This window comes from Phaenicophaeus curvirostris, chromosome 1 (assembly GCF_032191515.1).
Source record: "Phaenicophaeus curvirostris isolate KB17595 chromosome 1, BPBGC_Pcur_1.0, whole genome shotgun sequence".
Lineage (NCBI taxonomy): Eukaryota > Metazoa > Chordata > Aves > Cuculiformes > Cuculidae > Phaenicophaeus > Phaenicophaeus curvirostris.
Window position 1 is genome coordinate 9,830,941 of NC_091392.1, and position 19,887 is coordinate 9,850,827.

Consider the following 19,887-nt stretch of genomic DNA (forward strand, 5'->3'; position numbering starts at 1 on the left):
GGCAGCAGCTGCCCCAGGTGCTGGAACAGAGATTCCCCTACCTCCTGTGGTGAAAACCACAGTGAGGCATGCTGTACCCCTGCATCCCATGGAGGAATCCACACTGGAGCAGGTGGATGCCTGAAGGAGGCTGTGACTCCATAGGAAACCATATTGAAGAAAGCTCCTGGCAAGACATGCGGCCTTGGGAAAAGGAACTCACACTGGACCAGGTCTTCTGTCAGGACCTGTGAACCCATTCTTAAAGGACTGCGTCCCATGGAAATGACACATGCTGGAGCAGTTTGTGAAGAAGTGTAGCCTGTGGGAAGGACTCACATTGAAGAAGTTCATGAAGAACTGTCTCTCACAGTAAGGATCCCATGCTGGAGCCGGGGAAGAGTGCCAGGAGGAAGGAGCAGCAGAGACAGCAAATGATGAACTGACCACAACCCACATTGCCCACCCCTTTGTACTGCTAGAGGGGAGGAGCTACAAAATGCAGGAATAAAGTTGAGCCTGGGAAGAAGAGAGGGGTAGGGATGTGTTTTTACAGTTTGTGCTTACTTCTTATTATTCTGCTATGATATATAGAAAATTCAAGTTAATTTTTAATGCCTAGATTGTTTATTCCCCAATAATTCCATTGAAATGTTGTTCCATAAAGACACTTTTATATGGCTAGATACAGTCTCCTAATTTCCAAGATAATTTAATAATGACTAGTATATCTATTTTCCCCATGTTGACATTGCCATGTAACTTCTTGTCTTCTATATGTTTATTTTTCTGATGTATTTAGAGAGCGTAGTCATATCCTTTTCTCAGCCTTCATTTTACTAGGGCAAAAAGGCCTAGAGTCCTTTAATACTCACTCCTAAAACAGGATCTGTAGTACTTTTGGTTGAATTTCTCATCTGTTTTACTTCAACTTAATTTCTCTTGAACCAAAATGACCGTGATTGATACTAACAGTATTGTGGATGAAACCTTAAGGTCTTTTATAGCGACATTAAAAATTCTATTTCTATCCTGAAAATATAAAGCCTGAAACATTTTTAGATTGTCTTTGCTGTTTTTCAGAACCTTCTCGCTTCAGAGGTTTCTAGTCATCCTGTAAAAGATATATTTACCCGTGTTCTTTTCCTCTGCTATTTCAGACTCATCCTCTGGATTGTGGCATCAATTCCTGTTGTTTAGCCTGAAGTTCACAAGCTATTGAATTTCATTTCATTTCTATTATCACCATCCTCAAGGTCAACAAATTTTTCATATATGGTAGAGAATTCCAATTCTTTTCTGTATGGATGACAACTCCAATTCTTTTAATGAGAGAATCTCATTAACCCGCTCCACTTTGTGCCAAGGACATCAGAAAGCGTATTAAAAAGATTAACCTCGTGACCAGTTCTAGAAAAGAGCTACTTGTAAATGCTCCCCAAGCTCTTTCTTCTGTTCTTCAATGCTTTTTTTCATATTTTTTTTGCTTTCCAGTTCTCCACAAAACTAAGTATCTTGACTTTATGTGACTTTCACAAGTGTGGCACTATCTCAGTTGCTTAACTGGTATCCAGAAAGGGAAGATGAGCCCAACTTTCACGGAAAATTAACATGCAGACTCATACCAGCAGGAACTTCAGGTTAATCTAGACTCATATATCCATTCTTTTTCATTTGCTTTTACATCAATATAGCAGGATACACACCATTTTTTTCAGTATGAACACTTCAAGGTGCAAAAAAGTACTGGAAGGGTAAAAAAAATTGATAGATGAAAGGCAAATTTGGAACGTAACCTTGATTTCTGTCCTCCTGAAAGTGAAATGTGGGAGAGAAATGAATTAGTATACCATCAAAAAATAGAAACAGATCTAGGAAAAAAAACCTATTACATTAAATATTTGGGCTGTATGCATAGTGTAAAAATTCATTTTCCTGGACTATTAACACTTTTTTCACTAAAATTGATGCCAGTATTTTTATGGAGTTATCTCTGAATATCAAGTTAAGATATTTGGCTGCTTACACATAAGTAACAGAAGTATTTAGAAAGTCTCTCAAGAAACTTAGCATAACTGTCCATTTGCTGTATACAATACCTTAACTCTGTAAATTTACAGAAAGGAATCGTTCCAGTGATAACTTCTGCGTGAACTTTCTATCTAATGCAGCTGTCATGACCTCTATCTGCAGTTAGCATTTCTGTGCCCTGCTAAAGAACACAGCTCAGGGGGAAAAGTAAGGCCATATTGGCTTCCTTAGGGAAAAAGAAACCCTGGCATGAGGTAACTCTGTCATCTCAGTAATTTCTTTAGATAATGAAAATTGCAAGGGGTTGTTTTTCCTGCACTATGAAGGACAAAGTAAATAATTAATTACAATGGGAAAGTAGGTACAGGAAAATCTCTTTACTAAAGCGAAAAAAAGGGCCCTATTATTTATGCGATTTCCCTTCTGTCTGCATCTTACACTTGCACCATTAAATAATGGAAGATAAATAGTTATGACCTTTAAACAGAGTTTGGAATAGATAGGTTAAATCTGCTTTTAAAATATTTTTTTTTCTCCTCCTGATGCTTCTTGCAGACTTCATTTTCTCTCTTTTACATGATAGCAGTGTTCATTCAATAGTATATTAATGTTCTTATAAAAATAGGAGTACATTACAATTTTTAGAAAGATGTGTAATTATAAGTGAATTTTTCAGTAATTACAGTTCAGTTGGATGAAAGGTTGACAAACATAGCAAAGTGTATATATAAGGAGACATAAAAGCAAACAAGCAAACAAAAAAAACCGTCTGAACGCAGGGAACTTTTCATACACTTTTCTTAAGTGTTGAGCTCTATGGAACTTTTTTTTTTAAATTTGTCATTATTTAAGTTCTTCCATCACTGTTAAGGAACGGAACATAGTGTTCTTCTAGATGTCCACATAGCCCTAGAAATGGAATTACTTTTCTTGTCACTTACAACTAAATGGCAATTAACAGTTCTAAGTTTGGGAACATTCTATCTCCACAGCTGGAGAAAGTAATATATTTTCTCCAGATTTTGCCAGATGAATCTCTGAATCGTGTCTAGGAATATTCAGTATATTTTTTATTCCCCACTTTGGGGCAAACAAAACCTTTCAATTCTTGCTTCTGATAGTTCAATAGAAGTGGGAAAGCCATGCAAGAAATAGAGCTGATCCCGACTGAGATTAATCCTCTGTATACTTTTACAGAAGAATAAGTGAATTTGACAGCCAGAAGCAAAAGAACTTGATTAAAGTATTAGAAGTAAGTAAACGAACTGCATTTACAGAAAAGTTTTTCCATTACAAGGAAAAAATAGTCAAAGTTGTATTACAATAAATTATAAATATGCTATTACTTATTGTGAGAGAAAAGGAGACATCTTTTTATGAGTTTATTAACAAAGAGTTAAAATATTTGGAGAAAGGAAAAGCATTTGTACTAACAGCACAGGCAGTTGTCTTGGTTTGATTCTGTTTATGCCTTTGGAAATGTCTAGCAAGCTTGCAGGCAATTGAAAGAAAGAAACATGATTTACAACAGATATAAAAAGTAAAGTTCCACCTTCAAGCTTGAGGGGAGGAAATAAGAATGTAGCTGAGCATAAACATACTTCACAGTTTGTGCTTCATTTCTTTTGGTGCAGTCCCATTGGCATCAATAAATAATCTATGGTGGAAGTTACCTTGTAACTGGTTCTTGCAAATTGCGTGATTTCCTTTAGAGCTGAGACTATAAGGCTACCAAACAGATCCCTGTGTGTCTCTGAGGACACACAGGGATTTTTCTGAAGAAAAAAATTATAGTTTCTTCTGCATCAGAATTATCTGATGTTTTCTCACTGTATAAATTATATCTCCTTCCATAAACTGTATACATGGATAAAGTCCGTGGATGCTGCGCTGTGTACCAGGGCACATTAGTCACGATCATGTTCACATGGTGTAACTTCTGATCCAGGTCTAAAGAGATTCATTGGGATCTTACCACTGATCAATGCTTTGCAGTTGCAGGTTTCTATCAAATTCAAAAGGCACCTACTGTGCTTCTCTTTTGGGAAGATGTCAATCCAATTAACTGTTACGAGGTTCAGCACTTGAGATATGAATGTATTTAATTAGCATTACTTTGCTAGTACATATAGCATCTGTGTTTTCTATTTTTACAGTTAATTAGAAAATGTTTAGTTATGCAGGGTATGCAAGTAAATGCACCATTCAAATAAGCAACGATATCAGTTGGTATTTTCCTGATTTATAAGTTCAAGTATTGAGACATGCTACAAGAATAAAACTACAGGTGAATGTTTATAATAAATATTAATCTCTTTCTAGTTCTGAATTATTTACCAAACTCATGCCAATAGGCTGAAGAGGTATTTGAGATATAAAAATAACGAATTAGAAAAGTATACATTACAATGTCTTTTTAATTTTTTTGCCTAAGTTCTCCCAAATTTAGACTTGGCAGTTGTATATTATGTTTATTTAGATTACATAATACCTACCCTAAATAAGCAGAAGGAAGAATAAAAGAATTTGTGGAAGCAATGGAAAAAATCCTAAATGCACATAAGTTAATGACAAATAGGACTGACTTCATAGGATAACAATTTCATTAATTATACTTTGTAGTTTCAATGGATGTTTGCAATTAAGTCTTGCTGAAAAATGAATAAAAATGGTAAGTTGGCATTTAGAGTAAAAATATAAGACTTAAAAATTCTAAAGTTGTTGAAGTGTGAAATTTTATTTCACATGTTCTGATCATCAAAATTCTGAAACTTTTCAGCCAGCTTTATCATTTCATATGTTGGCAAGGAGATACCACAATTTAAATGTTACAGCTACATTCTTAGCTGAGATATCTTTGGAAGAGATTTTCAGTGAATACTGGAGGGTTTTTATAGTTATTTTTAAATTCCTTTTAAATAAGATATTTGGAACATCATGGAAAAGGTACATTGTTCAGGAGAGATTAATGGAAAGAGGTATTTATTTTCTTTTTCTGCATATAACTACAATAAACAATAGTGTTTGTTACTCAGAGTCCTGTAAAACAGACTTTATATCTGTTTTATGCAGTTTTCTGCAGAAGTAATCCAACAATTTTACCAGAGCAAATGCTAAAACTTGAAGCTGAGTTTAGAAGGCTGTTTCCACCAAGTGACCCCCTACTTGTTCTGAATAAAGCACTTCTTCACAAGACACAATAATACAATTCTAGTACACAAGAATGGGAAAATGTCATATGAGGGAACATACAGGATGTGAAAATGAAGTTGGCTATTGAGATTTTCTTTATTTGAAGTGCTAGGAGAAGGTGAAGCAATATTTATCTTGGATTGGAAAGGACATTTTTAAAATGTAGAGGCAGAAATGTGGCAGTTGCCTATGACCTTTTCTTTTCTCTCCATCTATGTCCAGATAGATTACTTTGCAGGAAGGTTAGGACAAATGCTGAAGATAACGCGGAACAACATCTGCATACAGAATCACAGAAAGACATACAAAATTTCTGCTTATGTTTCTATCAGTAACTTCTTGTATTCTGATGCCAGATACTTGAAAGATCTTCCTGTTTGATTTCAACATAGATACCACAGCTGAAAACTATTACATGCATAATTATCAAATAAACAGTCTGGCAAACTCCTAGCTTCATTGTCATGGACTGCTTACAGTAGACAGTATGGGGTGGCCACCCAGTTTTGGAATAGTATAGAGTCCACTTGAGTGGACATGAGCCCGGCTGTGCCAATAGACATCAGGGCCAGAAAGTATTTTATTCAGTAATATCTATTGAACATCCCATGAGTTAATTGTAAGCACTGTAAAATATCTTTCCATTAGTCCAGCAGGCTAAATTAATTGTGTGAACATAGAGATGTGGCTTTAATACAAGTATTTCAGCTGCAAGACTTCCCTTGGTTTCTTACAGTTTGTCTTTCATAGTAAATTTCTGGATAAACATAAATTGTCACATAAGGAAGACTGAAACATACGCTGATTAAAAATAGTAAAACACTTAAGTTTAGAAGTAGGTATGAATGTTAGTGCAATCATTTATCTGAATAAAACATGCTATAAATTAATTTTAAATAATGCCATTTAGGTTACAAGTGGTACACCGCAACAAATGTGTGAAAACTGACTGCTTCCATTAAGTTTTTAATCCTGTAACTAATAAATATGTATCAGTGGAATAGTAGTGGTTTTGTATCAGTATGTATCAGTGGTTTTGGTAGACCTGAGCTGGCTGACAAACACCCAGGGAGCCACTCTTTTCCCTCTCCTCAACAAGTCAGTGAAGAAAATACAAAATATTGTGTGTCAAGATAAAGAGAGACCACTTGCCAATTACCATCATAGTCAAAACAGACTCAATTAATCTAATTTATTGCAATTAAAATCAAGTTGGATAACGAGAAATGAAGACAAAAATTAAAACACCAACCGCCGTCCTTTTTTTCCAAACTTCATTCCTTCATTCTGACTCTGCTGCCTCCCCATGGCTCAACTGGTTCTGGGAAATGGGGAATTGGTGGTTGTGGCCAGTCCATAAAAGCTCCTCTCTGCTGCACCTTCTTCCTCACGCTTCCCCCCTTCTCCAGCATGGGAGATTTAACATGATTTCTGAAGGTATGTTTCTACTGGGCATATGCAACATAAACAGAGTTGAAATTTTCTGAGCTGAAGATATAAACTTATTTTTGCTGCTCTTGATTTCATAGTTTGTTTTTGTTCCCCTACTTGTCTTAGTGGTCCATTACAGCCATCGCAGTGAAGAAAACTGGTTTAACTCTGCAAAGTGTGACAAGCTTGATAGCTAACAACAAGGAATCTGAATGTATCAAGGTGGCAGCCATTTCCTTTGCACCGAACTGTAGTATTTATCCAGATTGGAGTCCAGGAAAACATATAAAAACATTTCAACAAACAAGGAAATCAGCAGATCCTGAAAACCAATGCAAAGTTAGTAGTTTCAACATAAGCTGCAGAAACTGGCCAGCAGACTGTTGAGAAGAAAACATGTCACCTAAAGTTTCAGCTTTCCAGTTCAAAGTTGATAGCTTCAGTCAATGAAGACAACCAATTAATTGTCTTGCTTGTATAATGATGAACTACCAGAAACTGTCTTTGAACTATTACTCAGTTGCTGAAATGTGTTAACATGTGTCATGGCTAATGAATGCAGTGTGAGTGATTTGGAAGAGTGATTTGACTGGCAGACAGCAAGGGCATCTCTCTTGCTCAAGGTACATAAGTTTCAGCATCACTTATTTTGCATGGGGCTACAGAATACATTGAAAGGTCACTATCAGAATTAAAGCAAAGGAAAAAGTAAGTATCTTTACATTGTAGGAGACTAAGACAAGCTTCAGCCATGTGATTCTGTGATCAGGGAAAATACTATAACTTTTTACAGGAATTTACACAATATTTAAATGCTTTTTACACATTAATGCATACTTGGCTTGTGGGTGTGCATAGTGCAAGTTTTTGTTTTCTTTAGATGTCCATATATGTGGGTATATCTGAGCATAAACTAAAGCAGCATCAGACTTTAAAGGTATTATTTCAGCAATAGGATATCTGTCTCTAAAGGATTAGGTACTGGCCATGCAGACAGTTTTGTGTTGCAGTGGAAACAGAAGCCACCTCATCTGAATCTCAGCTTTGGGACTGTCATTCCAGCACAATCTGGTTTTCTGTCTATAGGAGCTTCTTAAGACCCATCTAGAATGTGTAATGCCTATTATGGATTTGTATGAGAGTAGCTAGTACAAAAGAAACCCGAAACCTATCACACTAAATTTCATTCTATCTGAACTGTAACACAACAAATGCACAGATCAAACTATACATGTGAAAACACAGATAAATCCACTCAAATGCTAAAGTGACAGTAAAGAAAATAAATATAAAACAATATGAACTCCTCGTAAGCATTCACACAATCAGAACAGTAATCTTAATCTATAATCCTCATGTGATCTAATCTGCTTTCATCTATCGGAACCAATCATGCTAGGTCAGCTCATTCCAGCTATGGTTTGCATTTGTTCTTTTCAATTCTACTGGCTGAGAATGGAGGGGAAAAATGCCAAAGTGAATAAAAAATATTAAGCTGTCAATATTAAAAAGCTTTCCCTTTTAATGAATGTAAGCATTTTCAGAAGTTGGCAAATAAACTGGCAAAGTTATTGTGAAGGAGACAACAGTATTTTGCTACTTGTAGATATGTTAAAACTTTTTTTAATATATGACACCAATGAAAATAATCCACACAAATATGTTGCTGACTAAATGAGAAATTCCACTTCTCCCTCAAATTCATTTCCTTAGCTTGCTTGAGGAATAATGATCAGACAACAAGAGTGTGTTAGAGAACAGCTCAGACAGGAGAGGTAAGTAAGTGTGCATTGGCAGCTGTCCAGGGTTGAGCATGTGTGTGAGGGAGTAGGGCACATGGCAGAAATTTCTGGATCAGGGCCAGCTATGTTCTAAATCTCTTTTTGTTCATCTGCTGCCTGGAGCTGCATTAATTATATTACTGATAGTTTTTAAATTAAAAAGAATTGTTTGAAATATTACATAATAAACATAGTCAAGGACACCATCAAAGGTATAACACTAGTACATTCCTGTCCTGAAAATACTGCTTTCCTTTGTAAAATACATCTTGAATAGGATAAACTTTACATAAGATGGTTACGTTATAAAACAGTATACGGAATCAAATTACTGTCCTGCTATGTTGAGATGGAATCACTGATTTTGCAATGTGTGTTCGGTATTAAGAGTTACACAAAATACTCAGTTGTGCCAGGGAGGATATGAAGAGATTAGAGAGACCAATATATCACAGACTAACCTCTTTGCTCTGGGCATTCACAGGGACACAGGCAATTCTCATTCTACTGCTACTGGAACCACTAGACAAGACAAAACCCTCAAATTACAAGAAAAGCTGAAGTTTAAGGTAAGCAATTTGTTTATTAGTTATAATTTTTCATGTTCAGCAACTTTTAAATTCATATTGTTTATGAACTTAAATGCCATTTGTAATTTAAAAAGTAGAAAATGAAAAGTACTCTCAGGAGCTGAACAGTTACTAGTAGCAACTAACTCACTTTTTGTTTTATATTTCCTTAGTGGAATTCCAAAGTGAGAGCACTTTGATCCCAACTTTATTTAAATCATGTTAAAACAAATAGTTCTAGCAAAGAGGTAAAAAGTAGGGCATTATTAGGAGTTGCTTATTCTTTGAAAAATATCAAAACACATAGTCTTATATAACAAAATCTTTCATCATAATTAATTTTTTTACAAAATAGGTTAATAGTAGATAATAAGTTATAATTAATACAGTCTGTATGGCTTTTTTACTTGTTCCATTGGGAGATATTATCAGCTGCATTGCCTTCTTAGTATTTTTAAAATATATACTAAATTTTTAGGATTATGCTAAAACTTCTATTTCTTGTATAGATTACCTTTTCCTGACTGTGCTCTCTTAATAATGAGATCAGCAGTTCTGTGACAGATTTTAGAGTGACATGAATCCCATACACAAAATGTTAAACTGGAGCTTCACTCTATGGAGAAAGTTATGTTTCTGAAGGTGTTCATGAACTGTGAAATAGTTGTCATTCAAATTTTTACTTCAGAAAGGGGAAGGCAAAAAGAACTAACAATTATGATAATAAACAAGGATGAGAATAAAAACTGAAGAAAAATAACTCTTTCAACCCTACTATTGCAATCATAACTCTCGTTCATTCTCTGTAAACGTACATAGAAGAGTGCTATACAGTTAGTCATACTGCTAAATGCTCTTTTATGTTGCTCAAGCTCTCTAAAAATGGCCTTAAAATTACTGTCAAGTAAGTTATTTTGACCTCTTGTTAAGTACTGTGATTCTCATTGCTGAAGATATCTGCTGCTTCTAGAAATTTCTAGGATCTTGGAACATGGTGAAGCAGTGTTTCATTTGCCATTAATTGTATCAACTGAGGAGTAAATTTGTACTACAAATTCAGTTCTGCTGAAAATTTATTAAAGGCACCAAGCCTTGGTCAACTTAGAATTCATTCACAGAAAATTTTCTTAAATGTAAATATAAAATGAGAGTTCTTAAACAGAAATCAATAGAAGCTGAGTGACAAGAGTAGGAGTTTGGAATCAACTGACCTTTGAAACTCTAATTTCAAATTTATATACAAGCCTATTGATCCTATAAGGGAAATCCTACATTTATGCCCACAGTATTTGGCCAAGAATACTAATTTTTATTTACTGTGTGTTTTGTGCACAAATCTCTTTTTTTCCCTTCCTTTTTTTCTGCTCAAGCTTCCTGTGGTTTTCTTTAGTGTCCATAGAAAATTTGAGAATAAGAATAGAAAACTACTCAGTTGGTGTCCTAGGGAGATTAGAGAAAAAATGCAACAAATAAGGCAAGGTGGTAGTCCTCATGTATTTGTTTGATCCCTATGGTAGCAGAGAAAAGATTTCTATCAGCTGAATAATTCAGCACATCTACTGCTTTACCAAAAGTAAGTGAGTGAATGAGTCAGGAACTTATGCTGAGGAGTTAGGGAGGGACTTAGCTGGGAAGGGATTTGAAGAAAAAGTACCTAGTCCTTGGGGAAGCACTGAATCAGGATCATGGAACATACAGATATAGAAGATACAGAAACAGCTGTATGTTTAAACCTGAGACTACTGGCAGTTTTTAAGTCTTGGTCTCTTAAGAGTTTTGATTTGCTGCTCCAGAGTTGTTTCTGGAAGAAATCTTTAGCAGATGTGGAATGTTGGCTACATTATAGATCTTTTTAACCTTATTTTACTTCATGACTTTTTAGGTCTGGGGTGCACAGTTGATAGCAAATACAGCTGTACTAGAATTTGTCTATGAAATTTTTGTATGTAAATGAAACTGAGAGAGAGTCACTTCTTTAACACAGAGGAAAACATTTACATTAATAGGGATCGTCTTCCATTATGTTTTTGCTGCAAGCAAACTCAGAAAGTATTCTACTGGAAGGCCTAAAAAGCACTTAGATCATACTTTACAAAGACAAATCTTAGATTTAAAAGACATTTTTCTAGGTCAACAGGAAGAGAGAACATTCGTTTATTTAGCACAGGCCCTGAAAGTGTATACTTTCTCTAAATCTTTGCATAAATCTATATTTTTATGATAAAACGTTTTAATCTTCTCTACAATCATGACAGTATCAAAGACAGGGCAGTAATGAGCAAAGCTGAGAACTCTGCAAGGTCATACCTCACCTCTCCCGCCAGAACCTGGGGGAAGTGCTCTGTTACTCTTTGATTCTCTTCTTTCTGTGGTTTCTGAGTTATAGCTGATTATTTTTACTTGTATTTTTGTAAATGTAGTACAAGTGTTAAGGGAATTAGATAGATGGAATGATGACTGGTAGATACTCCAGGGCAGGGGAGGAGGAAGGATAAGATGAAAGGGGGGAAAGGACCTGTGTGGGAGGGAATATATGCTTGTTTTAGCTGAAATTATAGATTCACCTCTCTTCATATCCTCAGAACTTCTTTGAGTGAATTAGTTCAAAAACTTTAGGAACTCTTAAGAAACTTCACTGAATTGGCTACAACTCCAGCAATCTCTGCTATGTGAGTCAGTTCTTTTAAAGTTCAAAATTCAAAAGCCATTTGAACATGATAATTGGGTCTAGGTGTCCCTGCTGGAGCAAGGAAGTTGGACAATATGGTCGCTTTCAACCTCAGACAGTCTGCTGTTCTGCAACCTTTCCAATAAATCCATAAAAATTCGCGTCTTCCACCTTGCCCATGAGTAGCTTGACCACCTTTCAGAAGTAGCATTTGAACCAGTTCACATAATCCTTTCCTTCTATGCCTTAAATTGTTACAGAGACTTTTCTGCAAAGCATAGAATGTGTTCTTGATCTTAACTGTGGTTGTCATTTGTACTGGATGTATTGGCCAGGGTCTTACACAATAAAGGAAAAGAGCACTTATAAGAAAGACATAAACTTTACCTTTCAAGAGACTTAAAATGAAATTCAGTTGAAGGCATAGGGGCATCTAAATTTTAAACTCTCTGGCTGTCTGACTTCCCATTTAGTTAATGGAAGCTCACACCACGCTGGTTAACTTTCTGAAGTATGCACTGCTCCCAAGTCATGTGCTCACAGGTAGGTATGTAATGTCATTTAATAAGTCTACAGTAGGCTGGCAAATATGACTGAGAATTTATACAAGAAATGTTATACCTTATAAAAGATCATCTCTCTGCATTGGCAGCTGAAGTTTAAGTAGCATATAAAGTGTTTATGCAACTGAATCCCATCTGGTGTTCACCTGACACCTCCTGTATGGTTTATGGACTGGCTTTCCTCCAACTACAAACGGAGTCAGAACACTTATCTCACATGTAGAGTCTGTATGTAGGTACTTAAAAGCAATTTTCCTAATTTAGTCAAAACCTACTCTTGAATCTAATTGCTTAGTGGAAAAATGCTGATAAGGACTTTGGTAATCTGAATGCATATTTACAGAGAGTAAAAAACTGTTAACAGAAGTGACCTCAGAACTCAAGGAAGTTTTCCTCCTAGTCCACTAGAGATAAAGTTACAGTGATTCCCTGTCTGAAGTCCACACAGTAGTGAGGCCAAGCATATGTCAGGACACATACACTAAACTACTCCTATAGTACAGACCCGATCAACAGACAAATGCAGTCAGAAAGATAGTGCCTTTATATGTGGTGCATGCATACAATCAGATCTCATATAAACATGAAGAAAGCACTTGATCCTGCTCTTATTTGATAAATAATGAGATACAAAGATTTCTAGCTTATCACACAAACATCCTCACACATATACTCTCACACAAGTATTTCACAGCTGGTCAAAATCTATAGACAGTACAATCTCCAACCTTTGGACTTTCTGTTTTATTTAACAGTGAGGCCATCTTGATTTTATTTATTATCTCACACATAAAATAGTGTGCTCTGGCACATGCAGTAGCATGATATTCTGTGTGATATTAGAATTATGATAAACAAGAGAAAGCTATTCCACTCTTCATGCACTCAACTACATGCTCATCAACATGGGCAGCAATGACACCACCAAAGGAGACTCTGAGATTAGCAAGCATGACTAGAGAGCTCTGGAGGCAAGAATAAACAGCACAGGAGTCTGAGTCTTAGTCCTGATGACGAAGATGAAAGACTTGGGTAAGAGCAGGTGCATATTATATAAGATCACAGGAATGTCTGGGATTTAGTGGGTTCACTCACATGCCTTGTGTGCTGAGATGGACGGAAAGAAAATCTTTGAGAAAGATAGGTAGAGGTGAAGAGAAAGAGAATTGCTACTGATGTAAAGGAGCAGCTTGAATGTGTGAAGCTTTTCAATGTATGGGCAACTGTGTAGTTGAGAACTTGCAGGTCAGTATCACAGGAGAGGCCAGTAAGAGTGACATTGTGGTGGAAGTATATTACAGACCCTCCAAATCTGTGTGGACAGCACTTTACCAAATCCTGTATATTACAGACTCTGTTTCTCACAGGGGACTTAAACATCCCTGAAATTTGACAAAAAGGCAGTACAGCATGACACACGCAATCTCAAAAATTTCTGGAGGCTGCCAAGTGTAATATCTTAATATAGGTGCTGTACAAGAGGTGATGTTCTCCATTGGTACTTTGAAGTGCTTGTTGGGGATGTGATGACCAATGACAGACCTGTTTGTAGTGACTATGAAACTGCAGAACTTGAGACCCTGAGGTGAATGAGAAAAGCAGAAGACAGATCCTAATTTCAAGAAAGTGGGCTTCAGCTTAGAGAACTGGGAGGTATACTTGTAATCTGGTGGGAAGCAGTATTGAAGGACAAAGGCGTTCATGAGAGTTTGCAGATCTTGAAGGACAGTCTCCTCCAAACAAAAGGATGATCCATCCTAGTACTCACAAAAAATGAATGGACAGATCAGGAGCCCGTGTTGGCTGAACAAGGATGTGACTATGGTCCAGTGCCAAAAGAACATTTATGTAAATGGAAGTGCAGGCTGTGAAGGAGGAATTTAGAAACATTGCTTTGGTATGAAGGGAAGGTGTTAGGTAAGCTAAATAGTGAAAAAGGAACAAGTCACTGATCTGAGTAATTTCAATATATACAGATTCTTGGGACTAGAAGGGATGCATCTGTAAGTACTAAGAGATTTGCCAGTGTCATAGTGACATCACTATCAGACATCTCTGAAGGGTTGTGGAAACCGGGGGAGTTCCCTGGTAGCCGGGGAAAGGAAAATACCACAATCATCTTCAGAAAGGGCAAAAACAAGAACAGTGAACTAAGAACAGGTCAGCCTCACCTTGGTTCCTAGAAAAATCATAGAGTGAGTCCTCTGTAAACCATTTCTGTTCAAGCAAAGAAGAAGGTGGTTAATGGAAATAGCCAGTATAGCTCTCCAACAGGTAAAATACTCTTTGGCCAAGTTGATTGCCATTTATAATTAAAAAAAAAAAAAAGTCTGTGGATGAGGCAAGATCAGTGATATTGGTCTTTAATCTTGATTTAGCCATGCTTTTAACATGATCTCCTATGAACCCTTGTATCAATGTTGGAACTTTACAGTTTAGATGGGGTGAACACTAAATTACGAAAAACTGCCTGAATCACTGGGATCAAAGTATATTTGTACTATGTGTGGAGGTCAGCTCAAGTGAAGCTCTCCTGGGGTTTGTCCAGGGACTTATCCTGTTTAATATATTTATCAGTGATCTGGAGAAGGAATGGATGCTCATCAAATTTGTGTGTGATACCAAACTGGTGGATGAAGTCAATGTGCTCTGTGGCAGTGCTGTCATTCAAGGAGACCTTGTGAAGCTGGAGGAATGGGCTGACATGAATCTCGTGAAATTCAGGAAGGATTTGTGTGAAGTCCTGCATTTATCATAGAACCACCAGGTTGGAAAAGACCTCTTGGATCACAGAGTCCAACCATTCCTATTTCAGCTGGTTAACAGCATATTGGGCTGTACCAAGGATCATAGCCAAGAGAATAAGGGAACTGATTATTCCTTTCTGCTCAACATTTGTTAGATTGCATCTGGAGTGCTGTGACCAGGTTTGGGTTCCTCAGCATAAGAAAGAGATTGACAAACTGGGACAAGTCCCGTGGAGGGTTGTCCAGAATGTTACGAGGCTGGAGCACCCGACCTATGAGGAGAGGTTGAGAGAGATAGGTTTGTGCAGCCTTATGAATGGAAGGCTCAGGGTGAATCCTATTGCCATCTCTAGGTTCCTGATGCAAGGAGACAGAGGAAATTCATAGGGTGCATAGTGAAAGGATGAGAGGTATGTGAAGCAGGTTGCAAGAAAAAAAAGAAAATACTGATCAGATATAAGGTTGCCCAGAGAGACTGAAATCTCTGTCTTTGGAAATACTCAATTTAACTGAAAATAGTTCTGAACAATCTAACCTATGTTGGCCTTGTTTTGAGGAAGGAGTTGGACCAGGTGACCTCCACAAGTTCTCTTCCACCCATTCTGTGTTTGGACTTAAATGAAAATAAAGGTGTTTGGGATGTAGATATGGTTTTCTATGTTACTTTAAGAGCTAGGAGCTATTTCTAATGTCAAGAGTATAAAGCCTCTAAGTACATAACTGATGAGAAGAGTAAACTTTCTTAGTCTTAAACAGATACACTTTCTGGGATAAAGACTGTTCATTTTACATGAAATGAACAGTATCCAGAACTCATCCTAAGAAGGACTTTAGACATCAAAGACAAATGTTTTATTTTTTTTTCTCTTCAATTCTACCACAGAGCCAGTTGGCGGCTCATGCCAGAAAACCTAGTTAATGTGTATTTGACATGGTCTACAATGCGTCACTGAATACATGGATAGCAACAGTCAGTAGCCATTGGAACTGTGTCCGCTGCATCCCTGTTTATCATTCTATATGTGAGATCCTAAAGAAGAATTCAAGTGCTTAACCTTAATAGTGTATCCTTGGAAATGATGGCCTGGCCCAATATTTATTATATATGATACTTACAATAAGGCAGGTTTCATCTCAGTAATTCTATTTTAAGTAAGAACGATGTAATATAAGTGAACTATGTCCACTCCCCTCTTCTCTCATGGATTAAACTTATTCAGAAAAAAAAACCCCAAAACCAACAACTATTTTGTTTAAACTGAAAGCCTGTGCTCTGTGGCACAGGTAGGACCTGAACATAACCCATATATGCGTTAACAAGACTTTCCCCTGTTCAGCCTATGAAGTTTTCAGTTTTAAGTACCTACTGTGTTCTGGATATGAAAGAGATAACTGCTAGGGGAACCAAAACTTTCAACACTTTCACCTTACCAATAACTATCCTAAGAGAAAGATCCTTAGCATCTCACTGTTACACTTACTGATGCAAACCCAATTGAACTTACATTATTCTAATGTGATCTATCAGAATTTGATGCCTGTGATGGTTCAATAGTTTCTTAGGCTCTTCCTAACTGAACACTTTTGCTCCTGAATTGTAGTAATCCTAATTATGATTGTTTCAATGTACAAGCAAATAAAAATGGAGCTCTTTGTGCTGATGCTTGCACCACTTCTAGTTTTACTCAACTGCTGCAGGTGGACAAGCTCAAATTAGAGAAAGCATCTGGCGAATAACAGGATAAAAGAATCTATTGTTGTTGTTGCAGATGTTTTAGGACACAGGCTTTGAGATTAAGGCTTTTTTGTCCCATCCTTCAGTTTAGATGCAAATCACTATTTGTATACTAGAAGCACTGATTGCAAATGATCATTTTTAACATTGTGACTAATCTATACTGTGGGAGTTCATATTGTGAGCATATCAGCATTGCTATGCTGTAGGCAATAGGTAGATGCTCTTGCTTTGTTTAAGCAAGTAAATCTTGTGAGATTGACAGGATAACTTAGACAGGTGTCTACGCACTTGGCTGTCCACTGGATTAAAATGCATGTACTAATCCTGTTTCAACTGGACTGATGATAATGAGGCTAAAACACATGTATCTGCAGTGGCTGTTCAAAATTAATTTATTTAATAATAAATAGGATAATGTAATATTAATAATATTGTATCAGAAAAAAAACCCCAGATATTCAGAAACTCTAAAATACTGAAAATAATCTTGCTCAGGGTATTTTCTCTTACCTGGGAATTTTTATGCTATACTCAGTCTTTTTTTTTTCTTGTTTGTTTTTTTTTCAGGATCTCCGGAAAAAGAGTAACTCATTATTCTGATGGTTTTGCAACCTGAATGCACAAAGTGATGGAATAGAGAACTCTGTTTAAAGAGAGAAAAGTAATACATATGTGAACAGAAGCACAATACACAAACCTTTGCAAGGTATGTTGTTATCATCCTTTCCTGCTTGTTTCGCTGACTAGTAAGATAGGCGACATTAGAGATTTATTAGGATCTTGAAGAATGTTTACTGTGCAGCCCTTATATAGACTTTGGTTGATAAATAGATAAGAGTGGTTTTGGAACAGAATTAGTACTCAGGAGAGAAGAAGCCTTACTCTCCTGTGTTCTTGTTTCAGAAGACAGAACATGTTTTCAGCCATTTTATGCAGACTGTGCCTGCATTTGCTTCCACTCCTTAACATGTATTTCATACAGCCTGCACCACTGAGCCACCTACTATACTAGGCAAATACAGGTGCACACACAAACATGTACTTTAAAGTATTACGTGCTTTTGGCTTATGCATTTATATGGATACAACTTATGTTATACTTGCAATTATTACTTCCTAGGTGATGCACAAAGTTTTCCAGAAAACAGATTCATACCCTTTTATTTAATCCTTTAAAAACTTAATTTTTTTTTTTTTTTTTGTACTGGATGACTTCCATTCACTATACTGATTGAACATGATTTTGGAGTGTCCCACCATTTAATTTCTGGCGCAATGAGCTCACTTGCATTTTAAGATAGTGACTAGGAGAGGACAGAGAGCATAGCTGTGCAACTGACCGCACGGTTTATAAATTTAAATATATTTATCAAATGTATTGTTTTAACTGTTTGGAAAGAGCTATCATAAAGAGGCATTGGTCATTCTGTGTAGCAGATGGACTGAACTGTTGGATGCATCTTAGCCATCCCCTTTGAACTCAAAATACCTTCCACAGTTGCTGTAGCTCTGAAATGAGAGTAGATAAACATGAGAGGGGCATAGTAATATTTAGCTAGGTATTTGTAAAAATTAGAATATGAAATCATTAACATGTAATGCATTATAAATATGTTTATGCAAATTTTAGTTCCTCTTTAACTTTACCTTACATTGTGGTACAGATCAGTACAGTCTCTGTTAATCGTTAATGATTAGAGCACCTTCTTCCTCCTTCACTTTCATCTGGGCATAATGCCAGGCATATTATTAAGATATAAGAGTTTTTCTTCCCCTCCCGTTTTGCCAGCTCATGCCAAGGTTTTACTGACCTCTTATTCCTTTCTTCTGATGATCTTAGCATTACTTCTCCAAATTCAATGCATCAAATGGCTTTTTTTTTCCCTTCCCTTTAAAATGTAGAAAGTACATCTATACTAAACAGTTTACTGATGAGAAGATTGGATGTCTTCAGTGTTGTTAACCAGTAAATTAACTTGAAGCACTCATTTTAGGGCTGAAGGTACACACTTAACTGAGATTCACTTGCCCCACATCAGATTCAGCCCTGGCAACTAGTGACCTTGTGCTGCTTCTGCCTACTCGGCTCTTACTTGAACTGGCTCCTCTGGAGATTTGATGGATCCAGTTGGCATATCAAACAGGTCAGGTCCAGATGAAAGTACTGTGTTACTGATAACAGTGCGGTCCTTAGTCTGAATGAAGTTACATCACTTCAAACACACTGTGCCTTTGTTTTGCAGGGATAATAATACTATGCATGAACTTCATATTGTAAAATATATAAATGTCTGTAGATTGTGCCAGTCTATTTCAGACTCAAACAGATATAATGAAAATTTAACAAAAACTGTAAGAGAGCCCTCAAAGGGTATGTTGGATTTGCCTCTGTTTATGATTATCCTTTTTATATTGCCTAGAATCTAAGGGAAGGCAACTCGCTTTTCTGTCCCTACTTCTGAATTTATATTCAGAGTTCTAATTTGCATGCATTTTTAAAAAGACTGCTTTATCTCTGAAGACTTTAAATAATATTTTTCAGTGCTAGTGATTAAGAAAATACATTTTTTTAATAAGGCTATTAATCCTAATGCCATTAGGCTGTTTCTTGCACATTAGACATCACAACTTTTGAGAAAAAGGCTGATTCATTTGATAACTCTTCTTCCTACAACATAACGTTATGCCTCATTAGTTTGTGAGTTTCATTGCTAACACCAAAATGAGAGAGTTGGTCTCACTTTTGGACAGATTGTGAAGTATATACGGAGAGAGATGTGGAAATTATGGGATGTAGGGAAAACAGTCCTGCAGTGGGACTTCTGGGACCTGTAACAATTGATGACTTCATTCTGTTTCATAAGAAAAGGTAAATGTCACAGAACTGTGAAAAGAGCCAGTTTCCACAAAAATCCCTAAGATATCTGAAATCATAGTAATTTTAAGGTGACATCCTTAGCTTCAGTGAAGCCAATAGTGAACTTCCCACCAAAGGTCATTTCTCATCCTGCATCTCTATTTGGGCTCAGTTTACCTCCTTAGGCATTGTATGTTTCTTTCCTCCTATCTTCTATCACAGGAGATGTTAACAGTGAGACAGGAACGGATATAGCTTTGAGCAGTAAGCACTAGCAGAACTACTGTTTCCCCAGTTTTGATTGTTTTATTGAGTGAATTAAATGTGTTTT